Below are 21,461 nucleotides of genomic sequence, written 5' to 3' on the forward strand. Positions count from 1 at the left end.
ACAATTCAATTACAGAAAACCATTCTGCTTCACATGGGATTTGAAATATAATTACAGCTGGATTTGGCACTATGAAACAACAAGAAACCACAATTTCCTTCACCTTTCTCAAATCCTGTACTATGCAGAATTTCCAACTTGGCTTTCGCAATCCCATTATTGGAGAATTACACAGGCCACCCATCACTTCGTTTAAAACTCCCTGTTCAACAAAGTCAGCAATTACTGGAGTAATTCCTTCAGTTAATTCTGGTCATGTTCATGTAATAGTGTGGCATTCTGGGAAAGACTGCATTTGGCTTGCAGTTACTTTGACTGGCTCAACACCTTGTATGAGTCCAACATCTCTCCCAGAGAGATCCCAAACTCTCAACATTACTGTGTCTTGTAATTCATCAGGTAAGTTTGTAACTGTCATGATAGGAACCAATGAAATTAGCGGATACATCTTATTGAGTTAACTGGGAATATCATCATCACTATTCATTTGAATTGTTATCCCCCAATGAGTACAAGTGATAGAGCATTTTAATTTACATAGCAAGTCTCCTCCTAACAGACTCACAGGGCTTGATTTGCTTACTACAAATTGGCTCAAATCCTCAAATGTTACTATTTTGACTGGAATGGTCTCTGTTATGGGTTTCACCCAAATGCTGTTTTGCTACTCCTACTACCCGAACTGTCCTTCCAGAAAGGGGCACATTAGAGACTGTTGCTGGTCTGACAGTGGAATGAGTTGCTCCAGTGTCATCCAGAAATGAAACATCGTGACCCATAACATTCGCATTCGCATAACAACCACGCTGATCTACCTCCAGTGAGGCAGCCAACACACATTCTTCCTCTTCTGAACTCTGACTCAAATATACTCTACACACTTCACCACTGAGATCTATTAATGGGTATTGTGTGATTAACTGATTTACATTTGCATTTGCTATTTGGTTTGCCTTCTGCTGAGGAACCACTACCTGTTGCTGTGCCATCGGAGCTTGTGGAATCTGCATTTGCTGTGAGGCCTGAATATGCAGTTGGGGAAAATGTACTTGTTGCTTGGGAACTTGCATTTGTACTGCTCCAGTAGGAACATTCATATTTTGATTTCGGGGCCTTTGAACTTTTTGATTTTGAAACTGACTGTTGTCAAACATCTGTGCAACAACACCACCTTGCACCAAATTATTTACATTATTAAATGGACACTCCCGTTTCCAATGTCCGATGTTGCCGCACACATGACAAGGAAGCATTCTCTTCATGTTTTGAAAATCAGCCACATTAACATTTGGATCTACTCGAACTCCATGACTTCTATCTCTAAACTGAGGCACCAAATTGCCCTTCTTTTGTACACCCTGCATTTTTCCTGCATTCTGGGCTGACTTGATTTGCATCACCATCGCCTTCACCTTCAGTCTTTTCTACTTGAGTAAAATTTTGTCACTACAGTATTTTGCATACTGCAGTACTTCATTGATCAATTTTCCCTGACAGAAATCAAATGATTGCCGAATCATATTGCTAACGTCAGGCTTCAATCCCTAAACAAATCTGAACACAAAATGAATAATTTCTCTTGGTTCAATAATTTCTGTGCCACTGGATTTTTTAATGCCTGCAACAATCTCTCATAATAAGCATGAACAGACTCTTCCAACTCCTGATCTGTCCTGTCAATCCTCTGCCAATCAACATCTTTGGGGGAAAATCTAGTTTCCAAAATTCATTCACTTTTGTAGTAACTTTTCATCACCTCCTAAGACGGCGCACCTGTTACTGCATCTCTTGGTGGCTCACGTTTTGGCCAATCAACACTCCACTTACACGCAACCCACAAATCTGCTGGGACCACAATTTCAAATAAATTGTTCAAATCTTTCCACAAACACTTGCAAGCTTGGTAAATCTCTCTGTTTCCTGGTACCATTCCACTGATTTCTCTGTCAACTTTGGGTAATCATAAGTAAATGACAGTAAGTCACATTTGCTCCATTGGACATGAACAAAATTTCCTCCCAGAATTTCTCTCATTGGCATCATTTTTGCAGCTCCCTCAGCCTCCTGTACGCCATTCGAAGACACAATCAGCTTCTTCTTCTGTTCCTTTTTCCTTTGCCCATCAGTCTTTCCATTTATCTAGTGTTCCCCATGTTTGGATGCTCTGAATCAGTTCCTAAGTGTGAATTTTCATACCAGGTGATCTCATATTCGCAATGTCTCTAGAATCGAATTCTAACCAGTAACTTCTTTTTAACTGCTTGGATTTATTCATCTCAATTTCATACTTTTCTGCCAAATCAGCTAATTTCCCATAGATCTGGCCTGCTCGAAGTGTAACATTCTTGCACATGAAGCGCAATTCATTTTAATTGTAAGAATCTAGTCTGTCCAATTCAAGTGTTCCCACAGTCATTCAATGTAATTCTAATTTTAGCCTAGTCATGTTTGTTGGACCTTTCCCCTGATTTTTTGCCTTTTACCTCCTTATTTTTCTGACCTTTGTTGGCTGACGTTATGACTCTGAGTACTTTTCCACTGCTAACCAGTGCTAAAGTGCATGTGCTCTCCCTTATAAACTTGGTATGATTGGCTTATACCTAATTGTCATATTTAATTTACCTAAAGTCCCTTGTAAAGTATCCCTATACCCAAGACCTGTAAATTAAATGCTACTAGTGGGGCTGTAGCACTGCTTGCGCCACCCACTGAAGTAGCCTGTCAAACCTATCTCAGGCCTGCTAGTGAAGGGGTTGTGTGCGCAGTTTTCTGCCCCAGGGACCTGGCATCTAAATTTACTTGCCAGGCCCAGAACTCCCCTTTTACTACATGTAAGTCACCTCTAAGGTACGCCCTAGCTATCCCTATGGGCAGGGTGCCATGTATGTGGAAGGCAGGACATGTGCCAGATTGCGTGGCCTGTCCTGGTAGTGACAAACAGCCTAACTTGGTGTCTCACTGCTGTGAGTGCTGCCTTCTCATAGGATTCCACTGGAAATGCCCTGCCTTATATGTAAGGGGTATTGTCTCATTTATGAGGGGTAGCGTAGGCATGTTTGGTATGGTTGGGATAGTGATAAGAAATGCTGCTTACTGGTGTAGGTGTATTTTTTATTACTATCACAGAAATGCCCCTTCTAGAAAGTGCGCATTTATCTGTACTTATGACTCTTGTGTTTTGCAGCTTGCCTCCAATCCAAGTCTGGGCAGACTGACAGTTGGGGCTTTGTGCATACTTTTCAGACAGCCTGTACACAGGGAGGGTGGAGGTGTCACAGAGGTGCATCTACATATTGCATAGCCTTCCTGGGCTGAAAGAAGGGAGAGGTAGGGCACACCTGCATTTGTAAAGGATGTTCCCTGGCCCCGCACAATAGAGTCGTTTACCCCCCACTCATGTTTGGAGCCTCTGCTGGAGGAGAGAATGGGCACTCCCAGAACCAGTTTTAACTGGTTGGAACCCCCTCTCCTCCCCATTGTAAAACACACTGTAAACTTAGTAGAAGTACAGGGGAATTTTCCCCACAATTTAGACATTCTTTGGACATTCTTGGTACTCCAGAAATCTCACCTGGAGCTGGACACAGGACACTGTTGAGAGGACTCACCAAGACCACCCTGGACTGCTGCTGCTGTGCTGACCTGTGACCTGTTGGGTCACTAGGAGAACTGCCACTGCTGACATCCCCTTGTGTGCTGGCCTGTAGCTGGGTCCACCAGCCCTGTGCCCCTTCTTCATATTTTGTCTCCAGAGGCAGGGTGCTGTGGCCCCTGATGTCTGTAACTCACTCCAGCACGAGGAGTGCTGCTTTTACTGCCTAGCACTTTGCGAGCACTCCTGCATGACCTTAATGCGCTTTTCAAAGCATGTCTTGCCTGCTGGTTAAATCACCGCCGCAGCCCAGGAGTATCGGGGTGCCCCTCGCACTTTTTGAAGCGCTCTGCGTTGCTGGGGAATCACCGTCGCAGCCCCAGGTCAACTACACACTCGGAGCGCGTCTCAAAACGTTCTCCCTCTGGTGCCCCTGGAGTACGGGGAAACAACCGGAGTACGCGTCCTTTACATGGTGCCCCTGGGGTGGCAGGCACTGAAGAGAGTGCCCCCGGGGCATCCACAGGCTACCACGTCTGTTCGACTTTCACCGCGCGGCCCGGTAGGAGCTCAGGAGCAGCATGCGCACCACGTCGGGTGCGGCTGCTCCCAGAGCAGAGTGAAGCACCGGGCTCTGAAGAGCTCGCAGCGCACACCTACTCCTTTCCCCCTTGACGGGAGAAGATCCCAGCCTCGGAGGTTCTTCCTCCCGTGAAGCAGTTCATCAAGTTTCCCAACACGCAGGGCGCGGGGAGCGGAAAGGGAGTTCCTTTCCCCCGGCCACTGCTTTAGGGGCACGATCGCCTCGTAACTTATTTGGCATTGTTTGTGGCCCCCCTTTGGGTGGTAAGGCCAGTGGAGGCCAAGGGAGGCCCCCACAGAGTTCGTGGGCCCCAGGAGGGGTCCGATTACCACCATAGAGAGGGTAAAATCCGCCCCTCTCCCCCAAGAGCACCATGTGGCCCCTGTTTCACGCATAGGAGTGCCGGGGGCCCCCAGGCTCAGCTTCTAGGCACTAGGAGTGCCTTTCCTTCATAAAACCAGGTACTTTTTAGGATATTTGCTCTGTGAGCCTAGTATGGACCTTGGGGGGTTTATATGGTTCCTACCTGCTTTTATGACGCTACATATATGTGCTGATGTTCCTTTTATGGGCATGACATGCTGATAATTTTTTTATGACTTGTGATATGTTCTATAATGTTCCTTTTATGGGTATTTACGAGGTATTCATGACAAGTGCATAGAATTCTTACTGTAATTCCTGACTACTGCTTATGTTGCAGAATCCTGAGTACTTACGTATTCTAATGTGCATATTCTTGCAGAGTATTAGTAACTTGTCGTTCTGACAACTGCTAAGGTAGAAGGTTACTACTTACGTGTAATGTTGGTCTAATTATGTTTTGTGTAATACAGTTTATTTTATACATAGCTCAGTATTGTGTGTACTTTTGTGGTGTACATTTTGCGTCATGTGTGTTGTGTGTGTGTGCAAACGCTTTACACATTGCTTCTGGGTTAGGCCTGACTGCTCGTGCCAAGCTACTAGGGGGGTGAGCAGGGGTTATCTTGAACGTGTAACTCCCTTGCCCTAGAGTGGGTGGGTTCTGCCTGACTGAGGTGCATACCCTAGCCAACCAGAAACCCCATTTCTAACAATGTTCAATGTCTTTTCTCCTTCAGATGTGTTCCCTAAAGCTGATACTCCAATTAGACTGTCGAACCATTCAGTTAGATGTTGGGATGTCAATCCTTGTAAACTAATATTGTTACCACTATCTCGGGTGTAAACTGTGAAAGATTACATGGGGCTCTCTTGACTTGCTCTTGAGCTATCCTAGATGACCCTTTTGAGCATGGGGGACATGTCATATCAATCAACTGACCTACTGTATTGCATGTCTGATTCGGACCAAAAGAATTCATAGTGGTCATGGCTGGCACAGTAGTGCTCAGTCTCTCTATTTCTGCATTGGTTCCAAAAGGAGAATTCAGTGCTGATACCGGATTTGGAATCTGTGAATCACTCTCATTATTACTCTGGGCATACAACAGGACAACTGGACCTATTATCACAGGAACTGCCAATGCATCTGGTCCTGACACATTTGTTTGATTGGATGGGACATCACTCCTTTACCTTGGCCAGCTAATACTGTACCAAAAGTCTGATTCAACTGATTTGGGGCAACATTCTATGGTGTCGTTACTGGGTAATACATAGGCAGTGTCTGTCTATTATTCACAATCTGTGCAGGTGTCTGTAGATTAGGTTTTGACTCAAATTGAGTCACTCCTGGATTCTGAATTGGTTGTGGCATAAATGGAACTATGACATTCTGACCTGTATTAACAATTTGGAACTGCTGGTTAAACCGCTGGCACCTGTGCAACATTAGCAGTAAATACATTTGGAGCTGTCTGAATCTTCCTTTGTACAACTGGAGCTGTAGCTGTACTCAGGACGACATTCTGAGTTACTGATTCAACTGCATTATATGGTGGGGATGATTCTGAAAAAACTGAGTTATAAATTCATCATCTTAATCACTTTTGGTGACTGCTACCCTTTTGTGTTCCTCTGACTTTTGCTCTAAATCTGCAGATTTCTTCCTGACTTCAGATCTGACTCTTCCATCACTTTCCTGTGTTATTGCTGGGAATAATTTCACTGCATGTAATGTATCTGCTCTCCACATTCACATCGTCGTTTCTGCTTTCCTCATTCTCCTCTTGAATTTCTGAGCCTCTTTCTGACTCTCAACTAATTCCCAAATTGCAAATGTTTCAAATTGTGCAGGTCTAGGAAGGAGTTTTGATTCATACAACACCCTCCGCAGATTCTCCAATACTCTTAGATTAAAGATCCATAACAGAGAAAAGCCAAAGTACCCTCCTTCTCAGTTCTTTTTGCGCCATTGACCTACCCACAAACATGCTGAAACTCCTCTTTCCGTCGTTACTTCGAATGCTGGTGTACCCTTAGGTGGTGTAGGCTCGCCCTCCTTAACTGGGATAAAAACATCTCTCAACGTACTTCTCAAAGCTTTGAAAAACGTCATTATTACACAAATCTAATTCACAAACACAAATATTCTATAAAACCAGGAAGCTATTTTTAATCCCCAAATTCTCTTCACAAGCCATACTCAACCTATAGCGGCGCAGTCTTATCCACCAATCCATGCTTTTCTCACCAACCAACCTACCTCGTGCGGCCCAAATGAAATCTCACCCACTTCACTCTGCAGCTGTGACTCCATTCAGAGACATCTCTTACACCTCAGATGCTTTGAAAGCTGTACGACTACACTTCCAACTGTGGCTTTCGCACATATGCAAGTAAGGCTTGACCCGCAAATCTCACTCTGATTGATAAGGATTCTCCCTGTGCATTCAGGATGCACCTAATACCAACCAACAAATCACACATTCAAGGAATCTACTGGTGTTGTCGACAGCGCTCAATCAACCAACACCTCACTGCAGACAATACATTAACCAAGTGTCTCTATACACTTGTACGGTACTCCAGAGTCTTAGGCCTGACAGGACCCGTAAACAAAAACAACCATGTGGGCAACTATTAGCACAAAGCGGAACATTCACTTGGAGTACACAAATTCCCCACTCTCTTACTTGGGGTGAACAAACTCCATACTCATTTACTTGGAGTACACAAACTCCCTGCTCACTTCATACATTACACTTCATCGCATTTTAGCCAAAAGCTTTGCAAGCGTAAACCCTATTCAAACACACACCGTACACTTATTACACAACACTGGACTTTCATCAACCCCTCAATTTTCAACAAGAACAACTAACAATGTGGGTAAAATCCAGTTCCCCTCCTCAGAAGGCAAAACCATAACTCTGCTACCAAAAACTGCTGCAGCGCCACAGAAGTCTTCTAACCGCCTCGGGTCCAGAAACCACAACCGCTCTGGTGAGACACCATCACTTTTCCCACCATTAGAAGTCGACTGGATCTTGGGACTCTGTGGAGTGTTATAATTGGATTCATTTATCATAAATCAGTGACATGGAAAGCATAAACACTTCTAATCACCATAGCCGAATTCACCAAACTGAACAAAGTTTCAAAGCTTTATTACAACCACATTGCTAATGTAACACAAATGGTGCACAAAACTAGATTATAAACATACATGAAAACCATAGGCTGACCAGAATGTCGAAAGAGATTAAGGCCGTCATTATGACATTGGCGGTAAATCCCACTTACCACAGCATTGACTGACGCCAACATACCGCCGCAACGGCGGATATCCGTCCACCATATTATGACACAAACACACCAATCCGTCACTATTCAGCCACAGACACAAATCCGCCACACCAAAGGTCAGTGATAAAGTGGCGGTATCAAAATCCACACCATTACGCCAACAGAACAACACCCATCACATTATGACCCATGAATCACCATGGCAGACATTGGCGGTACATACTGCTGCGCTCAAAATAAACACACTCAAACAAAACAACACTACATTGGACAATTCAGAAAACACACACCTGATACCCATACACATACCACACCCGCACACCCACACCACTATAAAAGACACACCCAAATTACCCACAACCCTTTACAACTACAAGCCATTGGCACGAGACAGACACCACGACCACAGACAAAACCAGAGCCACACACTACCTACACCTATACACCACCCACGCATCCCGCGTCACACACCCTAACACATCACCTTATACACCCTCACCTACACAACTCACACAACACCCATGGCACCCCAAAGACACCCCAGATTCTCAGAGGAGGAGCTAAGGGTCATTTGGAGCACAGGTGCAGCAGATATCTACACCTATGAAGATGGAAATATGGCTGAGAATCATGGACAGGGTCAACGCCGTGGGACAGCACCCAAGAACCAGGGATGACATCAGGAAGAGGTGGAATGACCTACAGGGGAAGGTACATTCCATTGCAGCAAGACACCAACTCGCTGTACAGAGAACTGGCGGTGGACCCCCACCTCCTCCCCCACAACCAACAACATGGGCAGAGCAAGTCTTGGCAATCATGCATTCTGAGGGCCTGGCCAGAGTAGGAGGAGGACTGGACTCTGGTAAGTCAACTCTATACTACTAATACCCCCCTAACTGCATGCCATCACAAAGCCCCACCCTCACCCTCACTTCCATCACTCCACCACTTCCCACACACCCCACTATCACATCTCATTCATCCCAATGCGAAGCCCTGCATGCCATACCAATGCATAGACACCACTCAGAGACCTGCATGGACACCTATCACTAAAACATGCACACTACAGAGAATCATCTAGCCCAGCACATACCAACTTACACAAGTGAAAGCTGCCAGGGCAAATACAACCAAAGAGGGCAAGCTACCGATGCACAATATGTCAGACAGAGAAACAATAACACATCATTTACATCCCCACAGGTATCCCAGCCAATCTCAGCGGAGAGGAGGTGCCAGCAATATCCAGTCACCCCACAGAAGAGGCCCACAGTGATGACAGCAACTCTGGTCGCCTGGATCTGGATGACAAACCTGGCCCATCAGGGACCTCTGGACAGTCGGTTACCCAAGCCCAGTCACAGACAACCACAGAGCCTCCCCATCTGGAAACACCACTACAGTACCCACCCATCGTACCCACACCCCGTCCACAGGAGACGTCAATTAGCAATGTGTCCACCGCCACAAGGACCCCAGGGCACACCTCAAGCCCATGACAATCAGGGACCTGGGTCAGTGGCAGTGGGCACATGGTTCAGGGGACAGAGGCACAGGACAACAGGGAAACTGGGAGGAGTGCTGTGCGCCAGGGGGAGGACAGGCCCAGGAAACCGACTCTCCAGGATGGACTTGCAGAGATCCTGTGAGCATACCAACATTCCCAGGACACGATGGGCCAGATCCTGGACAATGTGCAGGTGAACAGGCGGCTGCAGGTGGGACAGTATCAGGGGACCAGGGAGGACTTGCAGGCCATCAACACCACCCTGGTCTCCATATCAGGGGTGCTGGCAGACATGGGCAGTATTATGAGGGAGGCGGGCGCTCAACAGCGGGCTCCTGCCACTAGCCAGACATCTGAACTGCCTCCCACCTCCGCTACCGCTAGTGAACAGGAGGCCCCCACCACATGACCAACAGGCCACCAGCACCCCTCCCCCTGCAGGAGGAGAACCACCCTGCAAACTTTCCCTGTGATCCAGGCAGAAGCCAGAGACTATTGCCATGACCCCTGCCAGGAAATGAGACTCTCCTGATTGTCACCCTTGTGTCCCACTCTGTCACCCTGTCCACCTTGAACTGCTATTGCTCCCCTTCCTATGTCCCTATGGACGATGCACCTGTGCTACAAACTGGAACTATACCCTGGAATTTCCTCCATCATCAACCCATCTCATTGCCCCTCAATATCTTAGCAGTTAAATAAACACCCTTGAAAAAAATAGAAGCACATTTTTTAAGTATGTATATGTTTAACCATGTACAAACATTGCAATTCAACTGTACAGTAAATGAGCACATATGAAAGTCCTGTAGTTGGCTGCAGTGATCACACCAGGAGCTATTGTGAGGCACCAACATCTGTCAAATGAATTGCCAAAGGGTACAGTAAGTGGGCATAGAAGTGGGAAATAACAGCATGCTAAATGTGAAGTAACACTGTCTTACCTGTGTGTCACTGGAAATATTGTCTGATCACTGTTGTTCTGTTGTCCTCATCCTCATCCTCTGCCTCCTCATACTCACTGTCCGCAGGATCCACTGCTGCCACACGGGCATCTCCAGCCTCCTCCTCTTGCAGAAAAGGTACATGGTGTCACAAGGCAAGGTTGTGCAACATGCATCATGCCACTATTATCTGGCAGACCTTCTTAGGTGAGTAGCACAGGGATCCACCTGTCAGATGGAGGCACCGAAATCTGGCCTTCAGGAGGCCAAAGGTTCTTTCTATGATCCTTCTGGTTCGCCCATGTGCCTCATTATAAAGTTCTTCTGCCCTTGTCCTGGCATTCCTCACAGGGTCAGTAGCCATGATAGGTTGGAGTAACCAGAGTCACCTGCAAATATTGAGGGACAATATTTAGCCACACACTATCCCATATGGCCCACACCATACCCATACACCAACATATACTGTGTGGGAACCAGGGCTCACCTATTAGCTTCACCCTGTGCCTCTGTAGTTGGCCCATCACATTTGGGATGCTGCTATTCCTCAGGACAAAGGAATCATGCACTGACTCAGGATACTTAGCATTGGCATGGGAGATGTACTGGTCCGCCAAGCATACCATCTGTACATTCATTGAGTGAAAACTCTTGCGATTTCTGTACACCTGTTCCTTTTAACAGGGGGGAACATGTGTTTAATCAGGGCAGACAACACTCTGATCAGCACTATTGAGAAAATTGGCTGTGACATTCCTGCTGCCAAGCTCACTGTCACTTGGAAGGAACCGTTGACAGGAAATGGAGAACTGATAGAACTTGCACAAGATGAGGGATCCTAGTGGGGTGACGGATAGCAGATCTCAGGTCAGGCTGCAATTGGGCAGACAGCTCTGTGATTGTGGCCCTTTCAAGTCTATAGGTGAGGATGATGTGTCTGCCCTCCATTGTTGCCAAGTCCTCCAAGAGTCTGTACAGTCGGGTATGTCTCCATTTCCTACTCATCCGCATCAGTAGCAATCTAAGGGACAAAAGAGTGAGGAGCTGGTCACAAACTGTGCAATGGGGCTACAACAGTGCGATGCATGCTGTCAAATTGTAATGGGTCAGTGAGAATTGTCCTGTTTGTCCCAAATTAAACAGTGACACAGTAATTATCCAGGGCCTGCCCCTCCCTCCCGAAATGGTGTCCGCCTGTCCTGTGTGGAGGGACAGGTGGAAGTGAGGTAATTCCGCTCACGTTTTGTGCTGTTGCGGGAGGCGGTCGGGAACCGCCGTGCAACTCCTTATTGGTTATAATTGGGCCCTATGGGTTACAGTGGCCAATGGTGATGTATGCCGGCGGTGACAGTATGCACTGCCGTGGACGTGACCACCATTTTCTATCATATTCCTCACTTGCTACCTGGCCTTCAACAGGAGAGGTCCTACATTGCATGTGTTGCCCGTGTCTGGAACCTACCATGGCCCCTGTGACTGGGGAAAGGGCCCCTGTCTTCACTTCGGCGGAGTTGCAGAGACTGGTGGATGGGGTCCTACCCCAGTACGGACTGCTGTATGGGCCTCCAGACCAACAGGTGAATACACTGTGGGCACAAAGCATGTGGCATGAATGCATGGAGTAGGGTGTGAAGACATCGTGTAAGGGGGTGGGTGGGTGTCTCCTGGGTGGCGTAAAGGTTGTGTGCTGGGCCATGTGTGTGTAAATGGTGATGTGAAGGGGTATGGTGGGCCATACGTGTAACAGGCAGGACTGTCTGACTAATACTATTTTCCTGTGTGTATTCCCTCTGCAGGTCAGCACCCATCAAAAGAAGGGTATATGGCGTGCCATCGCCAAGGAAGTGCGGACCCTGGGGGGCTATGGCAGGGGGAGCACCCACTGTCGGAAATGGTGGGAGGACCTGAGATGCTGGGCATGGAAGATGGCAGAGGCCCAGCTGGAGATGGCCTCCCAATGAGGAAGGGGTGCCCGTCGAACCTTGACCCCCCTGATGGCCCGCATACTGGTGGTGGCCTATCCAGAGCTGGATGGGCGCTTGAGGGCATCACAGCAGCCAGAAGGGGGTGAGTACAGTGCCCATCATTATAACGTACGCATGGTAGGTTGGTAACCGGGTGGGGGATGTGTGTGGGTGGGTGCCCCTAGGCCAGGCCTGACATTGCAGCAGAGGTCCCCTGGTGGCTAAGGTCAGGAAGGGATAATCCTGCTACCTAGCTCGTAGGCATCCACTACTGGTCAAGGCTGCGTGGGTCCAAGGTGTGCTGGATTTGGCGGTGTGTGCCCCTCCTCATGCCTTTTTCGCTAGCAATATCACTGGTAGTGCAATCCATACTGCGTAGGCCTGTTCCCTGTGTGTGTGAGTGTGCTGTGTACGTCAACAGTGGTGTTTGTGCAGCCATAGACCCAGTGCATCCTTTGTCTCTCCCCCTTTTTGTCCTTCTGTGGGAGAGACACAAGGGTCCTTATGTGCATTAGCATCATCTGGCAGAGGAGCAAAGACACCGGCGACGGAGGGAACTGCATCCCACAGGACCCAGGATGTGGAGTCCCACCAAAGCTGAGGGCACCAGTGGGACAGAGGGCAAGAGAGCACCACGGCGGAGACTGGAGGGGACAGTTCAGCCACAGATACCTCCTTCAATGGAAGCTCCCTGGTGGTGGCAGACACCTCTGTGACCACCCCAGCTACAGGTACAGCCGCCACCCCCTGTACCAGCACCGTCCTGCCAGCAGCCCCTCATCATGTTGCCCGTGCACGCTCACCCAGGAGGGTGGGCATCTCCTTCGCCCCAGGCACCTCAGGCCCTGCCCCAATGAGCCCTGCTGCCCTGAGTGAGGAGGCTATTGACCTCCGGAGATCCATCTCTGTAGGGCAGTCAACCATGGTGAATGCCATCCAGGGGCTGGCAGCCCAAATGCAACAGACTAATGCATTCCTGGAGGGCATTCACACTGGCTTAACGGCCAAACAGAGATCAATCCAGGCTCTGGCCTCCTCTCTGATGGCAGCCATTGTCCCTGTTTCCACCCTCCCCCCTCCAACTTCCACACATCATCCCAGAGGCACTCACACAAACACCATCCAGATGCAGACATACTATCATCCACACTTTCCACTGTCTCCCCCTCCTCCTCCTCCTCCACCTCCCTCCCAGTTCCGTCTACACTTACACCTGCATGCACTACATCCTCATCCACTACCAGCATCACCACCACACCTAGTATAACACACACCTCACTGGCAGACACCTCCACAACAGCCATGCACACGTCCTCTGTGTCCTCTCCCACTGTGTCTGTTCTCTCTCCTAAAGTACACAAACGCAAGTACTCAGACACCCAACAGCATCCAGCCCACACACCTGCACCCAAAATCAGCAGACAGACACCTCTTACAACCACTCCCTCTTCCTCCACTCCACTCCCCCACCCCTTCTCCCTCTTCCACCCCAATGTCCCTAAAATGCTTTTCCTATCCACCATTGACCTCTTCCCTATCCCTCCCCCCCCGTCCTGCACATCTGGCCAGGATGGCAAAAACCCAGCCAAGCACCTCAGTCACCCAGTCCACTGGCCCAGTAGTCACCACACCCACTCATTGTGGGAAAGGATCTAGGGCACATGTCCTGAGGGTGAAGGAGGCTGCACCAGGCAGCCTCAAGGGAAAGGAGCCTGCCCCAGCTGCCAGAGAGACCAGGGAGCCTGCAAGAGCAGGCAAGAAGGGAAAGGAGCCTGCCCCAGATGCCAAAAAGAGCAAGGAACCTGCACCAGCAGGCAAGAAGGGAAAGGAGCCTGCACCAGCATGCAGGAAGACCGAGGGGCCTGTGGCAGGAACTCTGACGGAGCCCCCACCACCAACCATGGTTATGCAGCCGTCTGAGGTTGCAGGGGATGGACAGGAGCTTCCCCCACCCAGCAGCAGCACCACCACCACTGAGCAGCCGTCCGAGGTTGCAGGGGATGGGCAGGAGCCTCCCCCACCAGCAGCAGCAGCACTACCACCACCAGTGGGCAGCCATCCGAAGCTGCAGGGGATGAGCTGGAGCTTCCCCCCACCAGCAGCAGCAGCAGCACCACATCCACCACTGAGCAGCTATCACCGCCGGCGGACGGTATGTAGTCCTGCCTACATGGGCTGTTGTGTGGTCTGCCCCCTGCAAATCCTGTGGGTATGACACCCACCTGAGAGACTGTGACCTTGCACTCCCCAGGATCAAGAGCTCAGAGCACGAGCCACCCTTCAAAACCAGTGGGCAAGACACCCACAAACCCCAGCCTCCCCAGACCAAGAGCACAGGGCACGATGCCCCCTCCAGAACCAGTGGGGTATTCACCCACTCGAGAGACTGTGGCCTTGCACTCCCAGGACCAAGCACAGGGCATGTTGTCCCCTCCAGAGCATGTGGGCAAGTCACCCACTTGAGAGACTGTGGCCTTTCACTCACCAGGATCAAGCACAGGGGAAGTTGCCCCCTCCAGAACCAGTGGTGTTGTTCCATCTCCCAGCTGAGGTGCCCCCCCATCCACTATCCCCCTGAGGTGCCTGCCTATTTACCAACTGATGCCCCTGCAGTGTTCTCTCCATGTTGATGCAGGTGCCAAGTGGGGCCTTGGACTTTGCCCTGTGGCCATGTGGCCCACGCAAACAGAGGACTGGGCAGTGTCCCTTGAACTGTACAATTGTAAATATCTGTAAAATTGGCTAAGTTATTTTTATACTGTGTTGATCTTATTACACTCCCTTTAGTACATTCATTTTGTCCTTGCATTATTCAGCCGATTTAGGGGGAATGACTTGTTTTCTTGTGCATCTGGTTGTGTGTATGGTAATGGGGGGGGGGGGGTTTGTGCGTGTGTGTGTCTCTCTCTCCCCCCCTCCCTTATGTGCTAGGCGTCTATACTCACTGTCGTCGTCTTCGCCATCATTGGTGTTCGTGGTGGAGCAGCACTTAGAAGAGCATGGGGAAGACATGCAGCTTGGGCTACATGGCGGCGTGGTTATTCCCTGTGTCCAATGGTGAGTCCTTTCCCTTCTGTGGTCTGTTTCTGCCAGGCTTTGGATGTCGTTGGTACCACCCCGAAAAAGATGGCGGTTTCCAGGGTCTTAATATGGTGGGCGGAACATTGACTTCCATCTGGCTGTAGGAGGCTACCGCCGTGGTAGCTGTTGTTTCAGCCCTGGCGGTCGGTGTGGTAAAGTGGCTGTCTATCTGAGATCTATCCGCCATGGTCATAATTTGGTGGTAATTACCGCCAGCTTGTTGGCGGTATTACCGCCACTTTTGCACCAACCGCCAGGGTTGTAATGAGGGCCTAAGTACTAAATATGAATACTGTGAAAGACTCCAATAGAATAACACAGATTAACAAAACTATAACATTCACATTTTAGTCAGATTTCAAAGCAGATGGTGGTGACATCTGTAAATCATCAAAATCAGTTATTAACATTTAATTTCAAAGCTGGGCCATCCTTAACTGTAACACAAATTTGAACTTGCATGTGTGGGAATGGGCTAACACATGCTGGCAAAACTAAAGGAAAGACAAAAATAATTTGGAAAAATCATTTAACTAGGGTAACTCACTATAAAAGTACACTGGTGTAAATATCTAAGCTGAAAAGTGTTAAACTTGACATCCTTGGCGTGGTCTCCCCTAACTGTTTGCATCTGCTCCCCAAGTTGTTGATGTGTGCTGGACTCTGCTTTTGCTGTTTTTGATACTCTGGGCATTTTACCACTGCTAACCAGTGCTAAAGTGCAAGTGCTCATATATTAAATGTATGTGTAATTGGCTATCCATGATTGGCACATCTTATTTACTACTAAGTCCCTAGTAGAGTGCCCAGGGCCTATAAATCAAATGCTACTAATGGGCCTGCAGCACTGGCTGTGCCACCTGCATAGGTAGCCCTGTAAACTCAGACCTGCCACTGCAGAGTCTGTGTGTGCAGTTTTAACCTGCCAATTCGACTTGGCAAGTGTACCCACTTGCCAGGCCTAAACCTTCCCTTTTCATACATGTAAGACACCCCTAAGGTAGGCCTTAGGTAACCTCATGGGCAGGGTGCAGTGTATGTTAAAGGTTGGACATGTACTGATGCGTGTTACATGTCCTAACAGTGAAATAAATTCAGTCTTCACTGTTGCAAGGCCTATATCTCTCATAGGTTAACAAGGAGGCTGCTTTTAAATATCATTACGGTGCAGATTCCCTTTGACAGCAGACAGAAATCTGGAGTTTGGGGTCTCTGAACTCACAATTTTAAAATACATATTTTAGTAAAGTTGGTTTTTAGATTGTTAGTTTGAAAATGCCACTTTTAGAAGTAGCTATTTTCTTGCTTTTGCCATTCTGTTACTCTGCCTGTTTGTGGATTCCCTGTCTGGGTCAGTTTGACAGTTGGGCTGTCTGTGAATCTCCTCTAGACAGTGAGACAAAAGGAACTGGGGTGTAGCCTGCATATCCTGACAGCCATCTGTGCTAGAGTGGAGGGAGGAGTGGTCACACCTGAATGGGCTATGCCTGCCCTCTCACAATGCAGTCTCCAACCCCCTGGTGTGTGTCTGGGGCCTGGCCTGTGCCAAGCAGGATCTTGTGAACAACAGAGACTTTCCTTTGAAGTATGCGTACTTCAAAAGCAGAAAGAGGAATAAGTATTGGACCCAAAACCCCTGAAAATTAGATCACTTCTGGATTCAAGAGGAACCTCTGCCAAGAAGAAGAGCTGAAGAGCTGAGGAGAAGTGCTCCCCTGCCTGTGACTGGGCTTTGTTGGGCTATCCTGCATGGCTTCTTCTGCCTGTGAAAGGGGACAAAGACTGTACTTTGTGGTATATTCCTGCTTGTGAAGAATCTCCAAGGGCTTGAACTGAGCTTGCCTCCTGTTTTGAAGTCTCAGGGCCATCAAAGGCTTCCTCTGCCAGTACCCGGACTCTCTGCTGAGACTCCTGCCCTGCCAAGTGGTGCCCTTTCCAGTCTCTGTGCCCTTGAAAGGTGAAGTTGGCAGAATAAGAGCTGAAAATCAATGCACAGAATGCCAAGCAGGGAAATGTTCGATGCACCTTCTGCAAAGCGGCTGATAAACGACGCGTTTACGGCATTGTGGCTAAAATCGACACTCCGCCTGCATCTCGGCTGGGAGATCGACGCATCGCGGCTGGAAAAACAACACGCAACACCCACTTGCGGCTGCTGATAACGACGCAAACCCCATGCTGCACGGTTTTCTAACATCATGCGATCGGATTTTCCATGCATCCCCCCTGGGTGTCAAAGTCATCCCGACTTTGGGAAGATCTGATGTGCCCCGTCCAGAAATCAACGCATTGCTCTCTTGCGAGGGAGAAAAACGACACATCGCCGATCCGACCGGATAAGAAACGACACACAGACTCCCTTGCAGCGAAGGAATTGATGCTTTGCTGACTTTTCCGATGCACGGTTGCCCATGCGGCTTTATTTTTTTACACAAACCAGGTACTTTGTGCAAAATCATCGTTTACATTGTTTGCTATGGAGTAAAACTCTTATTGTTTTGAAAATTCATATTTTAATTGTGAATGCTGGATTTGTGGCATTTTTGTCTTGTTTGATTTAGATAAATATTGCCTATTTTTCTAAACTGGCGTGTGTCCTTTTTGTAGTGTTTTCACTTTATTACTGTGTGTGTTGGTACAAATACTCTACACATTGCTTCTGAGTTAACCCTGCCTGCTCATGCCAAGCTACCAAGAGGGTGAGTGGGAGTTAACCAGGTTTGTTTCTCCTTTGCCCTCACTAGAGTGAGGGTCCTTGCTTGCACGGGGGGTAACCTGACTGCCAACCAAATACCCCATTTCTATACCTCTCCTCATGGGACAGTAGACAGGAAAGTTTCATAAGATAGAGCCTTTATCTTTGCACAGGATGTGTAGACAGCAGCGCCAGGATGGTGCAGAACACAGGCTGCACATAGGATGGGTCAACAGTTCAGAATTGGTAGGTCATATTAGTACTGTACAGCAGAAGCAAATGGTGCATACAGGATTAAAGGAAAATCGTAACACACAGATCAAGTATGGTAGAAGACTTAGAGGGGTACAGGAGATGGAGATGGTAGCAGCAGACTGCAGCAGTCTCAGGGGTCATTACGACCCCGGCGGTCAGTGTATTAGTGGCGGTAGTACCGCCAACAGGTTGGCGGTACATACCGCCACTATTATGACATTGGCAGTTTGGCCAAAGCCAAACAACCAAGTTAACACACCCACCGCCACGGCCTTCAGTCTCCAGCCCGGCAGCCGTCACTAGGCCCCCCATGGCATTTTTACCCCGCCCACCGCCATGGTTTCCGTGGTTTCTGTACCGCCACAAAAGCCATGATGGTAGGCACTATCAGTGCCAGGGAATTACTTCCCTGGCACTGACAGGGTTCTTCCCCGCCCACCTCCATATTCCCTCACCCTCTCCCTCCCCCGCCCGACCCCCCGACATATACACACATACATGCACATACATACACACCCATAAACACATGCATTCCCACATTCACACATGCATGCATACAGTCATGCACACACACAGCAGCACTCACTAACACACATCCAGGCAGACACGCAATCACACAACACAACATGCACGTACACACACACCCATTCATGCACACATGCATTACACAAGCATGCACGCATTCAAACACAGTCACACACACCCCCACACATGCACATAACACCCCCCCACCCACTTCTCCTGTCGGAGAACCCGACTTACCTGCTTGCAGGGGTCCTCCGGCAGGAGACAGGACGTGTCGCTGCTGCCAGCAGCAGCTTCCGCCAGCAAAACATCGCCAGGCCGTATCATGGCTCATAATACGGTCGGCGGCGTTTTGCTGGTGTGGCGTTTCATTTAAATCTGTATAAGTATGATTAAATAATGTTCTCATAATACTCTTAATATACTTCATCTGTACAGTTTCATTAAAAATAATACTTTTAATGATAATTCATGTCAGTAATTCACTCTAATATAATGACACAATATGTTTCACGTTGAAATGTCAATACGAATGGAGGCCATATTTCAAACATGCACATTTTACATTTCCTGTTAATTTCTCTGTTAGGCTTTTAAACTAAAGTTGCAACTCACCATATGTTAACTTCCATGTCACTAATATATTAGGTAAATTTGACCTCTATCAAATGTCAGAGCAACAATGCATCCTCTCCTAGACTCTGTATTTGCAGGTGAATTTCTACCTGGGGAAGAATTTCATGACAATAAAGCAGGTCTTTGAGATGCCCAGTGTATTGTATTTATGTGCAGCAATAACTCAGTGAACATCTAATCTGCCTTTAGAGCGTGACTAGGTGTTTTCATAAGACCACAGTTATCTATTTCGGACTTCTCTAGTCCATGAGATGTAGTTGTAGAGTAGGTGTTCACTGATGGAAGCTAGTTCATTGTACACTGTGCTTCATGTGTTGATTGGTTTTATGTCCTGTGAGGTGTCTACCAATCACAAAGCAATAGGGTCAATTAACAAACTGCTTTTTGCAGTACGGAAAGTAGTGCTACAGTAGTACTGCTCAAGTACTATAAAATGCAGTTCACAAACCTCTGCCTCCATCAGTTCTATCTTTTCTCTAAGGAGAGCTCTCCTACCTGTGTGGAGGTCTCTGTACATTGAGGTATATGCTTTGGTGGTAAATGTGGAAGGTACAGGGGGAGCGGCTGGAAAATGGGGAACACTTAATACTAAATGGGAGGGGTTTATGAAATTTGAGGTGGGGTTGGAAGGCACGTGCTAGATCAAAACATACACCCACAAAAGAGTAAGACAAATTCAATTCACAAAATACACTTGCTAAACATACTACAGCCATACAATTGTCAAAACAAGTATAAATGGGAAAAAATTTGGTGTTTTGAAATATGCATATTTTGTATAATTTAATAACATATAATTTAAAATATCGGTTTAAGGTTTTACGTTGTGTAGGTATGTATTTTAGGGGTTCTAAGAGCATTTTAGAATTCAAGGATGGGTAGTATGTTGGGCTAGTCAGGAGTTGTTAGGGCAGGGGCGGCTCCATCATAGGGACGGAGGAGCGTCGCCCCCTCCGCCTGCAGCGGCAGCTGCAAACCTTTTTGCAAAGAACGATCATAAACTGTGTTTATGATCATTTTTTGGGGAAAGGGGGCGGGGGCACGGGGATGACGTGCACTGAGGGGAGTGCTCAGCACTCCCCCTCAGAGCGCATGTGGTTTTGGGCGGCCGTCTCAGGTCGGCAAAACACACATGCGCACAGGGCTCTCTCTGGCTGGAGAGAGCCTGCACAGGCTCCCAGTCTGCCTAAGCAGCGTCAGGATTGGCACAGGGCAGGCCAGGAGCCTGTGCCTGCAGTACCAGCAAGATGGGAGGAGGAAGAGGAGCGGCGCGGCGCGGGAGCGAAGGGTAAGTGTTTTTTTTAAACAAAATGTTTTTATTTAAGTGAATTCTCCCTCCCCCCACCTCCCCCACCGCTTGCGCGCACGTGCCGCCCTGCCCCTTTCAGTTAGCCCGAGCTGCGACTGAGTTAGGGTTCAGGAAGGGTTAGTGTATAGGGGTAGTAAGGAGTTTTTAGGCTTCAAGGAGGAATAGTCAATTGGGGCAGTAAGGAGTTTTTTAGAGTTCAGAGATGGGTAGTATTTAGGAGTAGCAAGAGTTTCCAGGATTGAGGGATGGGTAGTGTTTAGGGGTAGTAAGGAGTATTTAGGCTTCAGGAGTGAGCAGTGACTTTGCCACAGCAGGCCATAAGAACAGTCCTGTGAACCTTATGTTTCATCCTGGCCTTTATTGGGTGTAAGTGGAGAGCTTTTAGGGCATTTAATTTGGCCCTCTTGTGGAGGTTTATCCACATTTGTACTGCCAGGTTCAGTTACCTTTGTTCCCTGGCAATCACTTTCTAAAGGGGAATACCGTAAACAATATTACAGTACCGCAGGAATCTCCTGACCAAGGCTTTTGCAGTCTATACTCTGGTTCCCCTATTGTTTCCTGTACTTCTCTCTGTCATTAAGCTGTCTCTTTAGACGTTTCTATTTGGTATTTTACCAGAATGTTGTAACCAAAATAGCAAATATTTTGTCCTAAATATTGTTTACAAAAATATTGCTCTATAGGAGTTA

This window comes from Pleurodeles waltl, chromosome 4_1 (genome assembly GCF_031143425.1).
Source record: "Pleurodeles waltl isolate 20211129_DDA chromosome 4_1, aPleWal1.hap1.20221129, whole genome shotgun sequence".
Lineage (NCBI taxonomy): Eukaryota > Metazoa > Chordata > Amphibia > Caudata > Salamandridae > Pleurodeles > Pleurodeles waltl.